Source organism: Primulina tabacum, chromosome 1 (assembly GCF_025594145.1).
Source record: "Primulina tabacum isolate GXHZ01 chromosome 1, ASM2559414v2, whole genome shotgun sequence".
In the NCBI taxonomy this organism is placed as follows: Eukaryota; Viridiplantae; Streptophyta; class Magnoliopsida; order Lamiales; family Gesneriaceae; genus Primulina; species Primulina tabacum.
The window spans coordinates 37,130,361-37,141,095 of NC_134550.1; positions in this window are offsets into that span (position 1 = coordinate 37,130,361).

A 10,735-nucleotide genomic window follows, 5' to 3' on the forward strand; every position below is an offset into this window, starting at 1 on the left:
GCGCCGATTCCTGTCGCACATATGCGCGAGGTGTTCTGCCCATTTTGCACATAGGCGCCCGGTCTGGTCGCGCATATGCGCGAGACTCATTCCTCGCAAAAATTCCAACTTCTTTCCGGCTTCCCCTGTCACACCCTTACACTATACTTAGCATAATTACCATAATCAAAATAAGGTTTGAATGATATAACTATAGTATGAAGCAAATCAAACAGGAGGCATCACTTTGACGGTTTATAAAAATTTTGGCATGATGTCCCTATATTTTGTATATGCCAAAAACTCAATTCAAGCAACAACCTCAAGCATATTTTGTATCATCATAACCATCGTAAAAACTTGTTCAAACCCTGACATATTTTAGTACAATACATATGCGGAAGCTATACAATAATAAGTTCCGGTTCTTGTCGAGGTGAGGTACGTCACAAGCATCCATTGGCGAACCGGCATCCTACGTCTCTTCACTACCTGATCCTGTAATACATGAGCTACGTGAGTTTATATAACTCAATAAGTTGGCACTTGTACGTATCAATATGCGTCGAAAGAACATACATATCAAGTCGTGACAACAATGAATCTTTAAACTATGTCATATCATAGCATATATTCATGTTCATTTTTGTACTTGAGCCTCATTAGTTGACCTGTACTACCGTGCTTGCTTTATTATATAGCTACTACTGTGTTGGACGTCAGGGAGCAACCTTTGGCAACCCCACGCCCCATGAACATATATTGGCCAATAGCTTTGGTGGACTTAAAACCACCCATGATGTCAACAAGCTCTATATCATGTAAAAAAATCGGTCTTTTTCCTTTCATGTTCATGTTCATGTTCATAACATAGCACCCCTCTTCAATATTCATGAGTTCCTTACGTATTTAATACATAACAATGGAATATGGTGCTATGTTTTCATCAATAAACATACTAACAAAGTACATATAGCAATAATCAATGGGAAGTATTTGAAAACATAATACTACTCATGTATTACTTCAAGAACATGCCAACTTACAGTCCAAGCTTACGAACACTGGTTCGAGACGGTGTTTCTCGCTCCTATACTGTCAAATACATCAATAAATCTATCACTATGTATATATTAGGTGAAAATCACTCCTGTACATGTAGAACAACTAAAAGATAAGAAAACTTACACCTATAAGATGTTCTTATGATGGAGTATTAAGTTATCACTTCAAAATGATGAAGGAGAAGAAGAAAAAGCTGATGGGAAGTGTTTTCTAGGTTTTTCTCTCGAGATTTGCTGTGAAGGAATTGATAACTTTGTGAAGATGTGCAGAAAAGTCGAAGCTTATCCCCTTAAATACACAGCGGCGCTCGGGCGGTAACATATTACCGCTCGGGCGCCAAACATTCTGCCCAAAAGATGAAAAATTCGTGCACCGGCGGACGGGCGGTCATTTTCTACCGCTCGGACGCCAAACTCTCTGGAAAATACTGAACTTGTAATGTACTGGCGCTCGAGCGGTCATATTCTACCGCTCGGGCGCCACATGTTCTGCCATGCACACTGTTTCATCAAAGATTGCTCCAGAAACCGCTCTTCCGTTCATAATCTGAAAAAGTGGTAAACAGTAAAGTTGTAGCCCTATGTCTTGGCTTGAATCTCCAATTGGTTTCATGGCATTTGGAGGTCTGAGTAAAAATTTATGCCCATTCTCCCAACATGTGTCATTGTAGGAGTGACGATACACACGACCCACTTCGGGGCGCTTTTGGCTTGTCTTCCACAGTGATTTGGACAAAACGCAACACATGAAAGTTGTAACATCATATCTCAGCTTTCTAATGGTTAAGGCCTCACACAATTTGGATCAATATTCAAATCATTATGCTAAAACCCGTAACAACTACCACAATTTCGTCTCATTTCCTGCAGTCCTATACCAACTTTCATTACACTACTTCTACCTACACCTCTTACTACCACTATTTCAACACATATTTATTCTCAATACATCATAGACAATATAAAACTCATGTTCAATCTCAATATTGATACCTCAATCATTACGTGAAATCTGATGAGCTAAATAACTATATAATAAACGACATAAACGTATTATTATCATTTGTACGAGTAACCGGGCATTACAATTCTCCCCTCCTTCAAAGAATTTCGTCCTCGAAATTTGACGTACCATATAGTTCGGGATATCTCTGTTGGATCTCGTCTTCTCGCTCCCAAGTTGCTTCTTCAATTGCATGGTTGCGCCACAGTAGTTTTACCAAGGGTATTTCCTTGCCTCGTAACACTTTTGATTTCCTATCGAGGATTTGGACCGGTCGTTCTTCATATGAGAGATTCGATGCAAGCTCCAATGGTTCATAATGAAGAACGTGAGAAGGGTTGGCCAAATACTTTCGTAGCATTGAAACGTGAAAAACATTATGAACATTTGACAAGTTCGGTGGTAAAGCAACTCGGTAGGCTCTGTCTCCTATTCTTTCCAAGATTTCAAATGGACCGATATATCTTGAACTCAATTTTTCTTTCTTACCAAAACGCAAAATGCCCTTCAATGGTGATATCTTTACAAATACATGGTCACCAACCTGAAATTCCAATCGACGACGTCGCACATCATCATAGCTTTTCTGTCGACTCTGTGCAGTGTGCATTCTTTCTCTGATCTTGGTTACCAATTCAGCTGTCTGTTGTACCAATTCAGGGCCTAATAATTTCCTTTCTCCTATTTCATCCCAACGTACTGGAGATCGACATTTTCTACCATATAATGCAGTATATGGTGCCATTCCAATGCTTGACTGATAGCTATTGTTATATGTAAACTCAGCCAACGGTAGTTTACTGTCCCAACTACCTGGGAAGTCAATAGTACATGCCCTCAACATATCTTCTAAGATCTGATTCACTCGTTCTAATTGTCCATCAGTTTGAGGGTGGAATGCTGTGCTGAATGACAATCGAGTTCCCATAGCATGATGCAAGCTTTTCCAAAATGCAGATGTAAATTTGGGATCTCTATCTGATACAATGGATACTGGGATGCCATGAAGCTTCACTATCTCTTTGATGTATTCTTCAGCATATTGATTCATCGTGTATGTGGTCTTCACCGAAAGAAAGTGAGCTGATTTCGTAAGTCGATCCACAATAACTCATATAGCATTGAATCCTCTTTGTGTTCTTGGCAAACCAAGGATGAAATCCATTGTGATATGTTCCCATTTCCACTCAGGAATGGGTAGTGATTTCAGGAGTCCCGCTGGTCTTTGATGTTCAGTCTTGACCTGTTGACAAGTTAGACATTGTGCAACAAATTGAGCAATGTCCTTTTTCATACCTGGCCACCAAAATAATGGTTTCAAATCCTTGTACATTTTTGTGCCTCCTGGATGGATCGAATAAGGAGTAGCATGAGCATCAATAAGAATGTCGGTTCTAATCGTTCCTTGCTTTGGCACACACAATCTCCCTCGATATGTCCATATTCTTTCCCCATTCAATTCAAAGTTCAAATTTCCTTTTTCTTCATCTTGCTGCCTCAATTGCTGTAATTCATTATCTGTATTTTGTTTGACCTTAATCCTGTCTGCAAGCGTTGGTCGAATCATGAGGGATGATAACTGGATTACAGCCCCTTTTGGAATAACATCAATTTTCAAGTTCTGTAAATCCCATAAAATTTGTTCTTGTATTTGCATTGCAGCAATAGAACTGGACTTTCGACTTAATGCATCCGCAACCACATTGGCTTTACCTGGATGATAGTTAATAACACAATCGTAATCCTTCACCAATTCCAACCAACATCATTGTCTCATATTCAGTTCCTTTTGCGTGAATTAATATTTCAGACTCTTGTGGTCCGTGTAAATTTCACACCGTTCACCATACAGATAATGGCACCATATTTTCAACGCAAATACCACTGCTGCCAGTTCTAAATCATGTGTGGGATAGTTCTTTTCATATTCCTTCAATTGTCTTGAGGCATAAGCAATCACCTTCTCGTGCTGCATTAAAACTGCTCCTAAACCTTGTTTCGAAGCATCACTGTATACCACAAAATCTCCTGGTCCTTCTGGTATAGCAAGGACTGGTGCTGATGTCAATTTTGCCTTTAACTCTTGAAAACTGTGATCACATGCTTCGTTCCATACAAATTTCACATTCTTTCTTGTTAAAGCAGTCAAAGGCAATGCTATCTTAGAAAATCCCGCTATAAACCGACGGTAATAACCAGCTAACCCAAGAAAACTACGTACCTCGGTAACAGTGGTAGGTCGTAGCCAGTTATTAACAGCTTCAATCTTACTTGGATCCACTGATATGCCTTCTTTTGAAATGATATGACCCAAGAATGATACTTGTTCAAGCCAAAATTCACATTTCTTCCATTTGGCATATAAATGTTTATCTTTCAAAGTTTTCAAAACTAATTCCAGATGTTCTCGAGGCTCCTCTACAGTTCGTGAGTAGATGAGAATATCATCTATAAACACAATCACGAACTTGTCTAGAAATGGCTTGAAAATTCTGTTCATTAAATCCATGAAAGCAGCTGGTGCATTCGTTAGTCCAAATGGCATTACAAGAAATTCATAATGCCTGTAGCTGGTTCGGAAGGCAGTCTTTGAGATATCATCTGATTCACTTTTAGTTGATGATAGCCTGATCGTAAATCAATCTTCGAAAAAATGGTAGCTCCTTGTAATTGATCAAACAAATCATCAATTCTGGGGAGTGGATACTTATTTTTGATTGTCACCTTGTTCAACTCCCTATAATCAATACACAAACGAAGGGTACCGTCTTTCTTTTTCACAAACAAAACAGGTGCACCCCACGGTGAAAAGCTCGGTCTAATAAACCCTTTATCAAGCAACTCCTGTAACTGTTCTTTCAATTCTTTCATTTCTGTGGGAGCTAATCGATAAGGAGCTTTTGAGTCGGATGAGTCCCTGCCACAACATCAATTACAAATTCGATCTCTCTATCTGGGGGTAAGCCTGTTACATCATCAGGAAATACCTCTGGAAATTCACAAACAACATCTGTATCTTTTAACTCACAAACAGGTGGTATCAATAGTTAACACAGATGCTAAATATCCTTGACACCCCGTCTGTAGTAATTTACAAGCCTTCATACAAGAGATTATCCGAAGAGGTAAGGATATACATACCTGCACTTGCTACTGTGAATGGTTCAGCTCCTGCTGGTGCAAACTTGATCATCTTTTTGCCACAATCAATAGTAACTCTGTACTTCGAGAGCCAATCCATTCCCAATATCACATCAAAATCAGTCATTCTTAGAACTATCAAGTCACCATACATCTGATGGTCTTGGACATATATTGGACACCCTCACACAATCTGATCTGTCTGTAATTCTTGCCCGGAAGGTAAGGCTATAGCGAGTTGTGTCTCTGTTGTACTTGCTGTAATGCCCAGTCTCCTTACAAACGATTCCAAAATAAAGTAATGCGTGGCTCCTGAATCTAGTAAAACAATAGCAGTAATACCTGAAATCAAGAACATACCGGTGATCATCGATGTATCCGCATCCACTTCTTCTTTGGTCATGGAGAAAAGGCGTCCCTGTACTTTCTCAGAACTTCCAGGACAATTCTTGGCGAGATGCCCCGGCTTCTTGCAACGATAACAGACATTAGAACCTTGCATACATTCCCCGCCATGAAGTTTGCCACATTTAGGACAAGGTGGTCTGTCTTGTTCTTTACGTGGAGGGGGACCCTTGCCAGGTGATTCCTCTGGTCTAGTACCTCTGTTATGGGTTTTTTTGCCTTGTCCTGTTCCTTGACTCTTCTGAAAGTACTGCTGCCTTCATTGTTGCCTGTCTCTGTCAATGTCTTGCTCATCCTGTTCAGCCATAAGTGCTCTTTCCACTATCTCCCCATAGGTAGCAACTTTGGACATTCGTACATCTCTTTTAATTTCAGAGCGAAGTCGCCTCATGAAGTGTTCGCCCTTACTTGTGTCATCCTAGGCAATATAGGGTACGTATTGGACTCCAGCTTTGAATTGTTGTATATATTCGGTCATTGACATGGTTCCTTGCTTTAAATTCAGAAAATCACTGGCTTTCTTAGCTCGTACGTCTTTACTGAAATATTTGTTGTAAAACACAGTTTTGAAAGTTCCCCATGTCAATGGTCCAACCGGTAATGCTACTTTTGCACTTTCCCACCATATTCTTGCATGTTTTGTTAAGAGAAAGATGGCACAAGTTACTTTATCTGCATCTTCCATATGAAGGTAGGAGAAGATGGACTCCAACGACTTAATCCATTCTTCTGCTACTGCTGGATCGGTGCTTCCCATGAATTCCGGAGGATTCAAACGTCTAAAACGATCATATACGTCTGTCTGAACAGGCACATGTCTGTGTACTATGGCTTGTGCTTGTGCCTGTTCATGAGTAGTCCGTTGCATCTCCAGTAGCTGATGTATTTGTTCACCATGGACTTTTGCTTGTTGTTGGAGCAATTTGGCAAAGTCATCTACCGATCGTGGTGTACTGCCTTCATCGGTTGCTGGGGCCTTGCCCTTAGATGACTCTCCTTCATGTACCTTACGTTTCAGTGGCATCGTCGCTTATCTTAACCTACATATAGGTCACGTAGAAACACATAACTTAGCATAAACTATGGGATACAAAGATACTTACTTGCCGAGTTCCCCATGTATAGATGAAGTGCAGTGTCTTCCCTGTCGAAGAACCGTGGGCTTTGATACCATAAAAATGTTACACCCTTACTCTATACTTAGCATAATTACCATAATCAAAATAAGGTTTGAATGATATAACTATAGTATGAAGCAAATCAAACAAGAGGCATCACTTTGACGGTTTATAAAAATTTTGGCATGATGTCCCTATATTTTGTATAAGCCAAAAACTCAATTCAAGCAACAACCTCAAGCATATTTTGTATCATCATAACCATCGTAAAAACTTGTTCAAACCCTGACATATTTTAGTACAATACATATGCGGAAACTATACAATAATAAGTCCCAGTTCTTGTCGAGGTGAGGCACTTCACAAGCATCCATTGGCGAACCCGGCATCCTACGTCTCTTCACTACCTGATCCTGTAATACATGAGCTACGTGAGTTTATAAAACTCAATAAGTTGGCACTTGTACGTATCAATATGCGTCGAAAGAACATACATATCAAGTCGTGACAACAATGAATCTTTAAACTATGTCATATCATAGCATAAATTCATGTTCATTTTTGTACTTGAGCCTCATTAGTTGACATGTACTACCGTGCTTGCTTTATTATATAGCTACTACTGTGTTGGACGTCAGGGAGCAACCTTTGGCAACCCCACGCCCCATGAACATATATTGGCCAATAGCTTTGGTGGACTTAAAACCACCCATGATGTCAACAAGCTCTATATCATGTAAATAAAGCAGTCTTTTTCCTTTCATGTTCATGTTCATGTTCATAACATAGCACCCCTCTTCAATATTCATGAGTTCCTTACGTATTTAATACATAACAATGGAATATGGTGCTATGTTTTCATCAATAAACATACTAACAATGTACATATAGCAATAATCAATGGGAAGTATTTGAAATCATAATACGACTCATGAATTATTTCAAGAACATGCCAACTTACAGTCCACGCTTACGAACACTGGTTCGAGACGGTTTTTCTTGCTCCTACACTGTCAAATACATCAATAAATCTATCACTATGTATATACTAGGTGAAAATCACTCCTGTACATGTAGAACAACTAAAAGAGAAGAAAACTTACACCTATAAGATGTTCTTGTATGGAGAATTAAGTTATCACTTCAAAATGATGAAGGAGAAGAAGAAAAAGCTGATGGGAAGTGTTTTCTAGGTTTTTCTCTCGAGATTTGCTGTGAATGAATTGATAACTTTGTGAAGATGTGCAGAAAAGTCAAAGCTTATCCCCTTAAATACACAGCCGCGCTCGGGCGGTAACATATTACCGCTCGGGCGCCAAACATTCTGCCTAAAAGATGAATAATTCGTTCACCGGCGCTCGGGCGGTCATTTTCTACCGCTCGGGCGCCAAACTCTCTGGAAAAATACTGAACTTGTAATGTACCGGCGCTCGGGCGGTCATATTCTACCGCTCGGGCGCCACATGTTCTGCCCTGCACATTGTTTCATCAAAGATTGCTCCAGAAATGGCTCTTCCGTTCATAATCTGAAAAAGTGGTAAACAGGAAAGTTGTAGCCCTATGTCTTGGCTTGAATCTCCAATTAGTTTCATGGAATTTGGAGGTCGGAGTAAAAAGTTATGCCCATTCTCCCAACATATGTCATTGTAGGAGTGACGATACACACGACCAACTTCGGGGCGCTTTTGGCTTGTCTTCCACAGTGATTTGGACAAAACTCAAAACATGAAAGTTGTAATATCATATCTTAGCTTTCTAATGGTTAAGGCCTCACACAATTTGGATCAATATTCAAATCATTATGCTAAAACCCGTAACAACTACCACAATTTCGTCTCATTTCCTGCAGTCCTATACCAACTTTCATTACACTACTTCTACCTACACCTCTTACTACCACTATTTCAACACATATTTATTCTCAATACATCATAGACAATATAAAACTCATGTTCAATCTCAATATTGATACTTCAATCATTACGTGAAATCTGATGAGCTAAATAACTATATAATAAACGACATAAACGCATTATTATTATTTGTACGAGTAACCGGGCATTACATCCCCGGTCTGATATGTTCTGTCTATAATCACATCAATTAATTAACGAAACATTTCAGATTACCATACTCAAACCCTCGGGCCTTACATGGACAGTCCGAGGGAGGGTTTTTCAGTACATCATCATATGATCACCCATCCATGTGAATGGACATCTCTGTTGGAAACTTAATTTCGAAAGTTTGACAAACAAAGCGTATAAAGACTGAACAAACTGATCAAAAAGACTGAAAAGAACTGATCTAAAAATATGCAAGCTATTGGTTGCCTAACTGAAGAATTGTGCGCAGCTAAGCTAACTGAACTATGTAAAGGACTGGATGATCAGTTGGAACTGATCAGTTTTACTACAATCAGATGAGAGCTTTCAGCTAATTCTATCGGCTTTGTCAAACTGATAAAATAGTTTGACACGTCATCAGTTAAGGAATGTAACTATCAACCGACAACTGTACAAAGACAGACTGCAACATGTAGTGGGAATGCTGAGTTTCAGCAATGCTACAGTGTACGATTGCGAGTAGGATATTGAAGTGGCATACAATGGATAGAAAAATTCAAACGTATTCATTGTTACCGTTGGAAGCAAAGCCTATGAATAGCCGAGAAGAGAAGCTGAGAAATAGAAGAACTAATCTACCAAGCTGTTATTGTGCTGAAATCATCTCACAAGCTTTCTGTTCATATTCAAGATATTTCAAAAGCTCACACTTAGCATGCACATTCATAGAATTCAAGGCTATAAATTGAGCGTACGAGCACAAACACTTATTTGTCTAATATTTGATCTTATAGAGATTAGTTGTGCTGAGTAGTTTTAGATCAGTTGAGAACTGATAAACTGTATTGAAACTGAGAGTTTTAGTTTGGCAGTGTTAAGTTCAAAACTGAAGTGGGTCTGTATAAATCTTGTATTGATCAAAGTCTTTTAGTGAATTTCCTATCTCCTAGATAGAAAGGGTGACATATGAGTGATTGAAATCTCTGAACATCCATAAATCTTGTGACTCTTAATTCCACTTTTATTCTATCTGTCAGTTAGTTTATTTCCGCACTTTCATTAGTTAACTGATTAACATTGACATAACAAGATTCCTGAGTTCAGTTTATCACTATACTGACTCATTATTTTAAAAGTAGATAAAATTGTAGAGTGTTTATTCAACCCTCCTTCTAAACACTCTTTCACCTACAAACCGATCCTATAAAGTGGTATCAGATCAGTTGAATCTTGTTCCAGAATATTCCTACCTACAAAATCTGATTATCATGCCTTCCTTCAACAAAATTCTTATGTTCTCAAGAGAAGAGTTCGATGACTGGAAGATAAGAATGCAGGCTCATCTAGCTGCATAAAATGATGACGTGTGGTATGTCAATACTGACAGGCCCATGAGAATACTAAAAGCAAATAATACTGTTGCCATAACTGATGGCGCACCACACCAGATTGAAAAGCTAAGAGAAGAATGAACAGCAGATAACAAAATAGAAGCCAACTTGGACAATGTAGCCAAAGATATCTTGTACAAAACGCTGGATAAAATCAATTTCAGCAACATAAAGATGTGAAAGACTGCAAAAGAAATCTGGGAGAAGTTGACTCAGCTCTACGAAGGCAATGAGCAAACCAAAGAGAATAAATTTCAAATGCTGTTCAAAAATTCGATAATATTAAAATGAAGATTGGAGAATCTATGCACGAATATGATGAGAGAATCACCAACATAATAAAAGAATTGAATGCACTTGGAAAGGTGTATTCAAACAAAGAAATAGCGCTGAAGTAGTTAGATGTCTTACCAACGAATGAGATGTTAAGACAATGGCTATGAGAGAATCAAAGGACCTGAATAAGGTCGAATTACATGATCTATTTTCTGATCTTAAGGCATATGAGTTCAAGTTGCAAACGAGAGAAGGAGAACCTTCCACACCAGCAGTTACAACAGCTCTTAGT